Raw genomic sequence first — 14544 nt, forward strand, 5'->3', positions numbered from 1 at the left:
ACAGAGCAAAGGGTTTACATAAAAAGCTTTGGTTTGAAATCCCAATGTTCTGCTTCGGTAAGCTGTGTTTGTCGATGCTCAGAATTCTTTTCCCTATTCTTAAGGCCCTCAATTCTAAAACAATGCAGTCAAAAGACCTGCTGTGATTCTAAACCCTCGTGAAAGTACTGGATCTTAAATTTTCATACATTTAAACAAGGAGAAACAACACACTGGAACAAACCATTCCACTCAATTTCTATCCTTGGAAAACTCTCGGTGCTTCAGTCTGCATCCTAAAATAGAAAGCCTCCTTTTACTTGGTGATTGTGTTTTCTAATAAATGCCAAAGTCTCTAACTTCTTTTCCGGGAAGTCAGAGAAATGAGAAGTGAAGCATAATAAAAATGGAACCTAAACTTTACCTGGAAATAAAGATAGGTTATATTTTTATTATTTAATAAAGAGGTAATGTTAGAGGCATAAAAAAATAGATCATCTGTAGTTACCAGGGTATAATGAATGGTGGAGAACTAGGGAAGGAAGATACACCACCAGGCATTTGTCAAAGCCCACGGAACCGCTTATTACCAAAAATGATCTTTAATGTATGCAAAAAAAAAAAAACACCAAAAAAGTAAATAATGGGGAAGAATACTAGGATGGAATGCAACTATTATAAATAAATCTAAGTATATTGCAGATATAACACTTTATTAAAAGGATGGGGGGATACAGAATCTTACATAATTTTGGGAAATGGTGTTTTGACTGGGGACTCTAAGGTTAAAAACAAAAAGAATTCCTCAACATAAGCAATGCACTTTGGTTGGTACATTCATATTTCATGGTGGCATGGATTAACAAGAATACTGGGAGCTAAGTGTTTCACTGTCAGAAAGGGAAGTTATAAATAGACAAGAAGGAAAGCTAGTCTAGAGCCTGTGTTCAGTTCAGTTCAGTTCAGTCCCGCAGTCGTGTCAGACTCTCCGCGACCCCATGAATCACAGCACGCCAGGCCTCCCTGTCCATCACCAACTCCCGGAGTTCACTCAAACCCATGTCCACAGAGTCGGTGATGCCATCCAGCCATCTCATTCTCTGTCATCCCCTTCTCCTCCTGCCCCCAACATTTCCCAGCATCAGAGTCTTTTCCAGTGAGTCAACTTGTCGCACGAGGTGGCCAAAGTATTGGAGTTTCAGCTTCAGCATCAGTCCTTCCAATGAACACCCAGGATTGATCTCCTTTGGGATGGACTGGTTGGATCTCCTTGCAGTCCAAGGGACTCTCAAGAGTCTTCTCCAACACCACAGTTCAAAAGCATCAATTCTTCGGCAATCAGCTTTCTTCACAGTCCAACTCTCACATCCATACATCACCACGGGAAAAACCATAGCCTTGACTAGACGGACCTTTGTTGGCAAAGTAATGTCTCTGCTTTTTTTTTTTGTAATTAATTTATTTTTTATTGGAGGCAAATTATTTTACAATATTATATTGGTTGGTTTTGCCATACATTGACATGAATTCGCCCCGGGTTTACATAAGTTCCCCCTCCTGAACCCCCCTCCCGCCTCCCTCCTCCCTTTATCCTCCCTCTGGGTCATCCCCGCATGCCAGCCCCGAGCATCCTATAACATGCATTGACCTTGAACTAGTGATTCATTTCACATATGACCACATACGTGTTTCAATGCCATTCTCCCAAATCATCCCACCCTCACCCTCTCCCACAGAGTCCCAAAGACTGATCTATACATCTGTGTCTCTTTTGCTGTCTCGTATACAGGGTTATCATTTGCATCTTTCTAAATTCCATATATATGCTTTAGTATGCTGTATTGGTGTTTTTCTTTCTGACTTACTTCACTCTGTATAATAGGCTCCAGTTTCATCCACCTCATTAGAACTGATTCAAATGTATTCTTTTTAATGGCTGAATAATACTCCATTGTGTATATGTACCAAAGCTTTCTTGTCTCTGCTTTTTAACATGCTATCTAGGTTGGTCATAACTTTCCTTCCAAGGAGTAAGCGTCTTTTAATTTCATGGTTGCAATCACCATCTTCAGTGATTCTGGAGCCCAGAAAAAAAGAAGTCTGACACTGCTTTCACTGTTTCCCCATCTATTTCCCATGAAGTGATGGGACCAGATGCCATGATCTTAGTTTCCTGAATGTGCACTTTAAGCCAACTTTTTCACTCTCCTCTTTCACTTTCATCAAGAGGCTTTTTAGTTCCTCTTCACTTTCTGCCATAATGGTGTCATCTGCATATCTGAGGTTATTGATATTTCTCCCAGCAATCTCAATTCCAGCTTGTGCTTCTTCCAGCCCAGTGTTTCTCATGATGTACTCTGCATATAAGTTAAGTAAGTAGGGTGACAATATAAAGGCTTGACATACTCTTTTTCCTCTTTGGACTCAGTCTGTAGTTAATGTCCAGGTCTAACTGTTTCTTCCTAACCTGCATACTGGTTTCTCAAGAGGCAGGTCAGGTGGTCTGGTATTCCCATCTCTTTCAGAATTTTCCACAGTTTATTGTGATCCACACAGTCAAAAGCTTTGGCATTGTCAATAAAGCAGAAATAGATATTTTTTGGAATTCTCTTGCTTTTTCCATAATCCAGTGCATGTTGGCAGTTTGATCTCTGGTTCCTCTGCCTTTTATAAAACCAGCTTGAACATCTGGAATTTCATGGTTCACGTATTGCTGAAGCCTGGCTTGGAGAACTTTTAGCATGACTTTACTAGCATGTGAGACGACTGCAATTTTGTGGTAGTCTGAGCATTCTTTAGCATTGCCTTTCTTTGGGATTGGAATGAAAACTGACCTTTTCCAGTCCTGTGGCCACAGCTGAATTTTCCAAATTTGTTGGCATATTGAGTGCAGCACTTTCACAGCATCATCTTTCAGGATTTGAAATAGCTCAATTGGAATTCCATCACCTGCTCTAGCTTTCTTAGTAGTGATGCTTTCTAAGACCCACTTGATTTCACATTCCAAGATGTCTGGTTCTGGGTGAGTGATCACACCATCGTGATTATCTAGGTCGTAAAACTCTTTTTTTGTACAGTTCTCCTGTGTATTCTCGCCACCTCTTCTTAATATCTTCTTCTTCTGTAAGTTTCGTAACATTTCTGTCCTTTATCGAGCCCATCTTTGCATGAAATGTTCCCTTGCTATCTCTAATTTTCTTGAAGAGATCTCTAGTCTTTCCCATTCTGTTGTTTTCCTCTATTTCTTTGTACTGATAGCTGAGGAAGGCTTTCTTATCTCTCCTTGCTATTCTTTGGAACTCTGCATTTAGATGCTTATATCTTTCCTTTTCTCCTTTGCTTTTCACAGCCTCCCCAGACAGTCTTTTTTTTTTTTTGCATTTCTTTTCCATTGGGATGGTCTTGATCCCTGTCTCCTATACAATGTCACAAACCTCTGTCCATAGTTCATCAGGTACTCTGTCCATCAGATCTAGTCCCTTAAATCTACTTCTCACTTCCACTGTATAATCATAAGGAATTTGATTTAGGTCATACCTGAATGGTCTAATGGTTTTCCCTACTTTCTTCAATTAAGTCTGAATTTGGCAATAAGGAGTTAGTGACCTGAGCCACAGTCAGTTCCTGGTCTTGTTTTTGCTGACAGTATAGAGTTTCTCCATCTTTGGCTGCAAAGAATATAATCAGTCTGATTTTGGTGTTGACCGTCTGATGATGTCCATATGTAGAGTCTTCTCTTGTGTTGTTGGAAGAGGGTGTTTGCTATGACCAGTGCATTGTCTTGGCAAAACTCTATTAGCCTTTGCCCTGCTTCATTCCATATTCCAAGGCCAGATTTTCCTGTTACTCCAGGTGTTTCTTAACTTCCTACTTTTTCATTCCAGCCCCCTATAATGAAAAGGACATCTTTTTTGGGTTAGTTCTAAAAGGTCTTTTAGGTCTTCATAGAACCGTTCAACTTCAGCTTCTTCAGCATTACTGGTTGGGGCATAGGTTTGGATTACCATGATATTGTATGGTTTGCCTTGGAAATGAACAGAGATCATTCTGTCGTTTTTGAGATTGCATCCAGGTACTGCATTTCGGACTCTTTTGCTGACCATGATGACCACTAAGGTTCTATAAAAAAAATTTTACTTTTATAAGTTAATAAAGTTGCTAAATATTAAAAATTCAGATTATTTTAATCTTAATCAGTTTATATTATTTGCCCTTTAGTATACTTTGTGCAGTAAGATATAATGGCAGATCTAATCAGCTAATAGAAAAGCAAAGAAAAATTACTTTCATATATTAATTCAATGTAAATAAATGAATCCTTTATCTGTCTATAAATACATGCTTCTGTTGTAGTTCACTGTACAGCTTTTTCAAAAATTCCCATTGCATTTTAAGTCAATATTTAAAAGAATCTCACGTAAAAATATTTTAGATGTAAAACAATAACAAAAAAATTATCCTTTCACATGTTGTTTATAGCCTACTTATTTTTATGCTGTATAATCTAAACCTTGTGGTTTTAAAATACATTTGACATCTAAAGGATAAATTCCTTCATTACTCTTCCATTTGAAATCTTCCAGAGTATTTGCAAGAATACTCTCTATGAAGTACTATAGAATCATTTTGTTAAATTTTATGTAAATTAGGTTGTATAATGGAAAGTCATATATTTAGTGAATTTTATTTAGAGAGATTTAGTAGGTCTAAGGGCTTCCCAGGTGGCACTAGTGGTAAAGAATCTTCATGACTGTAGGAGAGGCAAGAAACATGGGTTCAATCCCTTGGTTGGGAAGATCTTCTGGAGTAGCAGCAATAACAGTAGGTCTAAAATATATAATCTCCTGAGCCCAAGTTCATGGCAAATCTCTACTGTAGAGTTTAGAGTCTTAAAAATCATAGCTACTGCATAGTTCAAATTTTTCTTAATTTTTTTTTTTACATTTTTCTCACTGCTCTGAATGAGATATTTTATTCCATGTTATTCTCCTTACTATCACTCTAGTAAAAAATAAACCTATGATATTTGTATATTTATTTTATAACAAAACACTTAATTGAAATACTTATTATTTTTGATATTTGTTCATTAGATTATCATTTGATTGTTTATAGATAGTCTTATCACCTGCAGAGTGAAAAAAAAGTTGTTCTAATCCTTACATTTTATATAATTTTCTTGTAATTACAGTGACTACAACTCAAATAACACAAATAAAAAAGAATAACGAGGGTTGCTTTAGTGCTGTGCTGCATTGTGCTGAATCGCTCAGTCGTGTCCAAATCTTTGAGACTTCATGGACTGTAGTCCTCCATGCTCCTCTGTCCATGGGGATTCTCCAGGAAAGAATAGTGTACTAGATTGTCATCCCATCTCAGGAGGATCTTTCAGACCCAGGAATCGAACTGGGGTATCCTGCATTAGAGAAGGATTCTTTACCAGGTAGGCCCTTCCAGGGAGGCCCTTCCCTGGTGACTCAGTGGTAAAGCATCTGCCTGAAAACTCAGGAAACAAGGGTTTAATCCCTGATCAGGGATGAACCCACATGCCACAGAGCAACTAAGCCTGTGCACCACAACTAATGAGCCTATACTATAGAGCTCAGAGCCACAACTGCTGAGCCCACATGATGCAACTTCTGAAGCTCCTGCAACCTAGAGTCAGTCCTCTGCAGCAAAATAAGCCGCCACAATGAGAAGCCTCCATGCTCCATGTATGACAACTGGAGAGTAGCCTCCTCTCTCCGCAAACAGAGAAAAAGCCCACATAGCAGGGAAGACCCAACACAGTAAAAAAAAAAAAAAAAGAAGTAAATAAAAAAGAATATTGGTGCAGATGACATCAGGAAATAGCCTTGCTATAAACTTTAATATGGACCCTTTTATGGTCCATAATTTCAAGCCAATTCATGCTTACATGATTAGTTTTGTTTTGCTTATGTCATCCATAGTTCAATTTTGTGAACTGTAAAAATAGTTTGAATTTCTATAATTTAATCAATGACTGAAAAGTTTCTGCTTTGCCTACTTATCCCTTTTCTTATTATCATACTAGGACTGGAAAAAATGGGATATTATACAGTATCATACAGAATCTCAATTATGAAAGAAATTAAAATCTGTGTCTGACTCTTCTTTCCCACTGTCTGTTTTGGTCTAATACTAATTTCACCACATCAAAGCATAGTCAACAACTGTGACTTGATATGCTGCTTCGGTTTTGATTTTATTTTTTTAGATTCTGTGCTGCTCATTACCATCCAAATACATGAAGTTCTAATGAAATAAAATCATACAGTACAGACAAAACTTGGCTATGAAAGGCCAGAGCTGTTTTAGGGCCAATGGTAGACTACCCAATAGTTCACACTTTAGGAATTTGAAATGCCTAAATATAGGTTTAGAAAGAGAAAAATAAAAGGAAAGATGAAAGAAAGAAAGGAGAAAAAGAGGAAGGAGGGAAAAAGGGAGGAGACAAGAAACCATTCAGGAAATGTTAGCTCACAAGAACATCTGACTTAAAAGAAGCAAAAAAGGCAGAAAAATTACATAAACTTTGTGCAGGTTAATGCAATAGTAAACAAAAGAATATATAGGCTTCCTAATACTTTTGCAATGGAATATATATGTCTGCAGCACTTTTGGAAACTATGCAGATCTTAATTAAAGATCATCCTTTGCTTAGCCTCTCAGTCATGTCCAACTCTTTGTGACCCCATGGATTGTAGCCTGCCAGGATTCCCTGTCTATGGGATGCTCTAGGTAAGAACACTGGAGTGGGTTGCCATTTCCTACTTCACAAGATCATTCTAGATAAAGCAGAGACACTACTTTACCGACAAAAGTTCATATAGTCAAAGCTATGGTTTTTCCAGTAGTCATGTATGGATGTGAGATTTAGACCATAAAGAAAGCTGAATAATAAATGAATTTCCAAGATAAGATAAATGAGATTTTAAATTAGTAAAACAGGAAGGACTGATAGAATTTATCTTGAAGGCTGATATTTATGCAGTCATACTTTCAGATGTTCAAGCTACTTTTAGAGAAGGCAGAGGAACCAGAGATCAAATTGCCAACATGCACTGGATCATCGAAAAATCAAGAGAGTTCCAGAAAATCGTATACTGCTTTATTGACTATGCCAAAGTATTTGACTGTGTGGATCCCAATGAACTATGGAAAATTCTGAAAGAGATGGGAATACCAGACCACCTGAACTGCCTCTTGAGAAACCTGTATGCAGGTCAGGAAGCAACAGTTAGAACTGGACATGGAACAACAGACTGGTTCCAAATAGGAAAAGGACTATGTCAAGGCTGTATATTGTCACCCTGCTTATTTTACTTATATGCAGAGTACATCATGAGAAATGCTGGGCTGGAAGAAGCACAAACTGGAATCAAGATTGCCGGGAGAAATATCAACAACCTCAGATATGCAGGTGACACCACCCTTATGGCGTAAAGTGAAGAGGAACTCAAAAGCCTCTTGATGAAAGTGAAAGAGGAGAGTGAAAAAGTTGGCTTAAAGCTCAACATTCAGAAAAATAAGATCAAGGCATCTAATCCCATCACTCCATGGCAAATAGATGGGGAAACGGTGGAAATAGTGGCTGACTTTATTTTTCTGGGCTCCAAAATCACTACAGATGGTGATTGCAGCCATGAAATTAAGACGCTTACTCCTTGGAAGGAAAGTTATGACCAACCTAGACAGCATATTAAAAAGCAGACACATTACTCTGTCAACAAAGGTCCATCTAGTCAAGGCTATGGCTTTCCCAGTGGTCATGTATGGATGTGAGAATTGGACTATAAAGAAAGCTGAGCACCAAAGAATTGATGCTTTTGAACTGTGGTGTTGGAGAAGACTCTTGAGGGTCCCTTGGACTGTAAGGAGATCCAACCTGTCCATCCTAAAGGATATCAGTCCTGGGTGTTCATTGGAAGGACTGATGTTGAAGCTGAAACTCCAATACTTAGGCCACCTGATGTGAAGAGCTGACTCACTGGAATAGACCCTGATGCTGGGATAATTGAGGGCAGGAGAAGAAGGGGATGACAGAGAATGAGATGGTTGGATTGCATCACCGACTCAATGGACATGGATTTGGGTGAACTCTAGGAGTTGGTGTTGGACAGGGAGGCCTGGAGTGCTGTGGTTCATGGGGTTGCAAAGAGTCATACAAGATTGAGCAAATGAACTGACTGAATATTCAAAGGTTCCTGGGGATATAGATTCCCAGGGAATATTCCCAGGGAATAGATTCCCAGGGATCAATCCATGGATGGCTGAGTTTGGGGATGAGAAATGAGGATATAGAAGGCCAATATTTTATGTAAGAGACGTGAGCATCCACTGATTTTGGTATCCAGGAATGTCTGTATATCCAATAATGCTAAGTGCCTGTCTATTTTATAATATCCAATAGTAGAAAATATATAACTGAGTATATTTGGTAATTTTAATTTCTAAAATAAGTATGAATTTCAAATTAATAGTTGAACTGCTATATGCTTGTCCTAACACAGTTTTTCTGGTTATATTTTCTATTTCTCCTCCACATTCCCTCTCTTCCTCTACCACATTCTTCTTTTTACTGTTTCTTCTGTCTCCTTCCTCTTTGTCTTTGTCTTTCTCTCCTTTCTCCTTTAATTCCTAGTTACTTTTTACATTAAAAAAATAAAATATTTGCCAACAAGAATCATTATTTTTATTTGATATTCATGCATTCCATTACTTTTGTTCATTACATGTAAATAAAGCTATGTGTTCGCATTTGAATCTCTCCTTTTCTAACTATTTATATTTAGTATTTTTTTTCTATTCCCTCTTTTTGGAAAAATTAAAAAAATATCACAATAGCACACTTCCATTCTATAATTCTCCCTGCATTAAATTGCTGTTTGTTTAAATTTTGGATGGCTAAATTTTGACTCAATTTTTTCTATTTATTCTCTATTTTCAGTATGACATTTATTATTATGTTTATATAGATTACCTACCACAGACAAATTTTTTTTTTTTGGTAATTATTTTTTATTGGAGGCAAATTATTTTACAATATTATATTGGTTGGTTTTGCCATACATTGACATGAATTCGCCCCAGGTTTACATAAGTTCCCCCTCCTGAACCCCCCTCCCACCTCCCTCCTCCCTTTATCCTCCCTCTGGGTCATCCCCGCATGCCAGCCCCGAGCATCCTATAACATGCATTGACCCTGAACTAGTGATCTTATTAGGATTCTTATTTGCATTTAGTTCTGATATTTAATAATTTGTTTCTTAGTATCTGCTATTTACCTAATTAAATTTTGATTCTTTGTTTTTACTCATTTCCTTATGGCAAAAGCTTCACCTTCATATAAGCTTTCAGAAAACTCATTTGATGTTATTGTTCCCTTTGCATGTAAACAAAATTTAGCACTTTAGTCCTCTGTCTCTCCATCCCTGCCTCCACATCTCCTGTCACTTGATAGATCACATTCTATTAAACGGTGGAAATGATATTTTATGTTTACTGGAGATTACTACAGAATATTCTACCAGCAGATAGTGTTCAGAGCAGACCGGTAAAGGTATAATAAGATTAAAAACAAAAACTTTAAAACCACTAATATGAAGTATATTTTATAATAAACTGACTATGTCTTGTAATTTATTGAATGCTGTTCAGTTCAGTTCAGTTCAGTCGCTCAGTCGTGTCCAACTCTTTGTGACCCCATGAATCACAACATGCCAGGCCTCCCTGTCCATCACCAATTCCCGGAGTTCACCATCGAATTCTGTACTAAAAGTGAAAAAATATTATGGTTGTAGAGGTATAGAATGCTTGTGGTGGTTTAGTTGCTAAGTCGTGGCCGATTTGAAAATCCATGGACTGTAGCCTACTAGGCTCCTTTGTCCATGGGATTCTCCAGGCAAGAATACTGGAGTGGGTTGCAATTTCCTTCTCCAGGGGATCTTCCTGACCTGGGAAACAAACCCAGGTCTCCAGCGTTGCAGGCAGATACTTTACTGACTGAGCTATGAGGGAAGCATGCTTATAAGTATATCTATTGTTTACCCTGTGATCAAGTGTCTGACTGGGAGCAGCAGCTCACTGCCGCTGCCCTGCACCAAGAGAGAGTATAAGAAGTACCACGTATCACTAGCCTGGGAAAAGATAAATATCCAAAAAGTTGAAGTATGGGTTCTCTGGGATTCATATTGTTTCATACCAACTTAAAACTGAAAAATAATTTGAATCATTGTAAATTGAGGATGATCTATATAGTGTTCTGTCTACAAAATACCTGACTAAATTTTTTTAAAAAATCCATCAAGGTTCTCAAAAATAAGAAAAATCTAAGAAACTGTCATAGCCATGAGGATTCTAAGGAGACGTGACTACTAAAGAAAATATGATAAATTTTGGGTGCAACCCTCAAATCAAAAAAGACCATTAAGGACACATTTAAGAACTCTGAAAAAGTATGAATTTTAGTTAATTGTAATGTATTAATATCAGTTCATAATTGTGATCAATTCTAAGGTAAGGTGCTAATGATAGGGGAAATTGGGTGTGGGTTATATAGGAATTCTGTGCTATATTTAAAATAATTCTGTAAATCTAAAATTGTTATAAAAGAAAACATGAACAAACTGCATATAAACATACAAAAAAGATAAGACAAAAGAGAATATTCTGTTTATGGTTATTCATTAAATATTCTGTTTATGGTTATTTATTAAATAAATTTATGGTTATTCTGTTTATGGTTATTTATTAAATATTCTGTTTATGGTTATTTATTAAATATTCTGTTTATGGTTATTTATTAAATAAATTCAATGTCATTGGAAGGCTATATTCAGACCTAATGTTAGAAGATAAATCATAATCAAGGTAGGTATGATTTTAGATCTCTCTCTCTCATTTGTCCTGCAAGTAAGAAGCCATGCACAGGCCTCTGAATTCTGAGTTAGGATTCCTTTTTAGAAACCTCTCATGATTCTAAGATTTTGAGCTGCAGGATAAATGTAGAGCACAGTTGGATTGAACCTTAATCCAGAAGACATTTTTCCCAGGAAACCCTCTACAGAGTAAGCTTCATGAAGAAACAGAAAGAGAATAAACACTCTACTCCTATTTCTTTGAGGGCTACATTTTCCATTTAGTTCGTCTCTAATGCAGATTTGAACTCCTAATGACATTGATTAGATAAAATGCTTGCTCAGCTGTGCAGGCTGATCCAAAGTTACAAATGTGCCTCAGAGCACAGGTTTTGATTTATGAAAAAAAAAATGTTGAAAGTAATTTTTTGGATGGAATCAAATTGTAAGCTTTGGCATTTTAACAATGCCCTATGAATTTGAGTTTGCAGTTTAAGCTCAATGAAGCCTATCATACTATTTGGGAAAAAAAAAAAATGATGTTATTTTATCATTGGATATTGTGAAATAAGATGTTGTAAAATTTTAACTAAAACCAGAGTATTATGATGTGGTAACATCATTTGCATGTTATATTCTTCTAAAGTGTTTCATGTGAATTATAAAATAATCTAAAGCATCAAGAAAAAAACTGGAGATATTCAATGAGGGGAATTTGATTATGTTTTAAATTTACATTATAAACCACACTGATTAGAGTACTGTTTTAACTTCTGATGAGTTTTCCTAAGTTTATCCCAATTCTCCCAAAATTTAAATAATGACTTTTAGTTTACTTAAAAAGGTCAAATACCTTCAAAGTAAATTTTATAATAATTTAGATAAAGCATCAAAATATTTAGATAAAATATCTAAATATTCTTCAAATCACTGCATAGAGATCCACTTATTTTTCCCCCCTCCAAATGCTACCTATTCTGTTACATTCCTGGCATTGCAATCTCAGAACAGCCATAGAGAAAAAGACAAATTAATAAGATCTAGAGTCAGGAGTTTGGCCCAGAAAATTGTTTCCATACTTGAGAGGAATGGCCTTCTGCTTTTCTTATCATTTATATCCTATAGTTATACCTACAAATTGAGAATGAGTCTGTATTTTTACACTTATTTGAAGCTACTTCTCAAATACTGGTTCAGAGAATTTTTTTACATATTTTTAGTTCAAGGATACACTTCTTTTTCTATTACTGTCAAAAATGTGATTAGTAGGAGTGCATCTATACTTTCTTTGTTGTGGCAGAATGCACATAATACTTATCATCTTAACTACTTTTAAGTATACCATTAAATATATTCAGATTGTTATACAATTTCCATAACTTTTTCATCCTGCAAAACTGAAAGTTTATGCTCATTAAACAACTACCCATTCCCTTCTCCCCCCAACCCTTGGAAATCACAATTCTACTTTCTTTTTCTATGAATTTGACTACCATACAGACCTCATATAAATGTAATCATACAGTAATTGTCTTTTTGTGACTGGCTTATTTCCTTTAGTGTAATATCTTCAAGTTTCATCCATGTTTTAGCATGTTTCAAAATTCCCTTTCTTTTTAAGTCTGAATAATGTTATATATATGTATATACCACACTATGCTCATTCAGTCAGCTCCTAAGGAACACTTTAGTAATTTCCACCTCTTGGTTATTGTGAACAATGCTGCTACAAACATGGATATACAAATATGCCCTGGAGACACTGATTTTAATTTTTTTTGTATATATATAATCAGAGGAGGCATTTTTGGATCATATGGTAATTCTATTTTTAATTTTTGAGGAAACAGCTGACAGTTTTTCATAGTGACTACACCATTTCACATTCCTTCCAACTTATGAGCTTATATTTTGAAATATATGTTTCTCTCATCTGTTGTTTACAGCACCAGTGTAAGGTTTTCTATTTTATTTTTTACATATTTTTATGGATGTAATGAAATCTTAGAATAAATTTCCTTAGTAATGATGAAAAGTTAGATTTTGATCAGTGACTATACCAGCCTGTTCTCCAGAGCAATGGCTAATACTTCGCTTCTGCTTCAAGTGAAAAGTCAAAAAGATAACTATCTAAACATTCCAGAATTTCTCACATTAGTGTTAACTAGCTGTATTCTAGAATTTACACTTTGAACTTTATGTGATAAGAAGATCAACTACAAATAGAGTTTTTCATCAGCTGTGAGGTAGCCCACCCATATACTATACACAATATAATTTTGCATGCTATTAACAGCATCGGAGAAAGTTCTGATTCCTATATCTGGGTTATGGGCATGGGACTGCTAGTTCTCATGCTCTGCCAACTGCAAATTTGGTGGGGTTTTGGGTTTCTGAAACTTTTCCAGAAATGATTTTGAACTTATCTTCAGAAACAAGATATACAGCTATTTCTTAACAGATTCTGTAAACGACCTTTATTTGATTTAGTGATACTTTCATTAGCAGCTAAATGAGATAAAACTTTCTATGATTAACTTATGTGTAGAAAGATAAAGCTCTTCATAAGCATAAAGGTTATGCACCTCTTTCAAACAGAGAAATCCAGAGCTAGAGAAATACTCATGAAGAAATCACACTGGCAGTGAAAATTTCCACATGGAAATTCTTAAAGAGTTGAGAATCTCTTTAAGACAATATCACAGAAAAAATATGTAGGGAGCAGTGAAAATAAGATGAAACCCTGAGAATTAGATGAACGAATATAACAAAAGTTGAATTGATAACCTATGAATAATAAGGACTTTGGAAAATAATAGTGTTTAACCAAATTTTAGGTATTTAAAATTAACTTATGTTTTTAATGTGATTATGAATAACTTTTCACAGTTAAAATTAAATATGCACTTGGCTTTGCTGTTACGTTGTTAAGTACTTAACATTTAAAAAAATCTCAGCTAACATCCAGACAGGGATTTCATGACTAGCGAATAGATCATTTTGTAGGTAACTACAATCCATGTTTTTAGGCATGTAAGCATGAAAATATTTGCATAAATTTCTTCAAAAGCAATGATTATTAAATTCTAAAGAGAATTATATATATAGCAACCCCATGAATCACAGCACGCCAGGCCTCCCTGTCCATCACCAACTCCCGGAGTTCACTCAAACTCATGTCCACAGAGTCGGTGATGCTGTCCAGCCATCTCATTCTCCGTCGTCGCCTTCTCCTCCTGCCCCCAACCTTTCCCAGCATCAGAGTCTTTTCCAGTGAGTCAACTCTTTGCATGAGGTGGCCAAAGTATTGCAGTTTCAGCTTTAGCATCAGTCCTTCCAATGAACATCCAGGATTGATCTCCTTTAGAATGGACTGGTTGGATCTCCTTGCGGTACAAGGGACTCTCAAGAGTCTTCTCCAACACCACAGTTCAAAAGCATCAATTCTTTGGCGATCAACTTTATTCACATGAAGTACATCATGAGAAAAGCCTGGCTGAATGAAGTACAAGCTGGAATCAAGATTGCTGGGAGAAATATCAGTAACCTCAGATACTCAGATACACATGGAGCTGGGGGTGGGCGGTGTGGTATGTCTGCATAGGTGGAGTCTTCAAAGTGAGCAGGACTGTGGACTTGCCTCTATTTGTCACCCTCACCTGCTGTGCTGACCAGAAAGGCTCCT

This window comes from Moschus berezovskii, chromosome 7, assembly GCF_049115385.1.
Source record: "Moschus berezovskii isolate FMDL1 chromosome 7, NW_MosBer_1.0, whole genome shotgun sequence".
NCBI classification, from domain to species: domain Eukaryota; kingdom Metazoa; phylum Chordata; class Mammalia; order Artiodactyla; family Moschidae; genus Moschus; species Moschus berezovskii.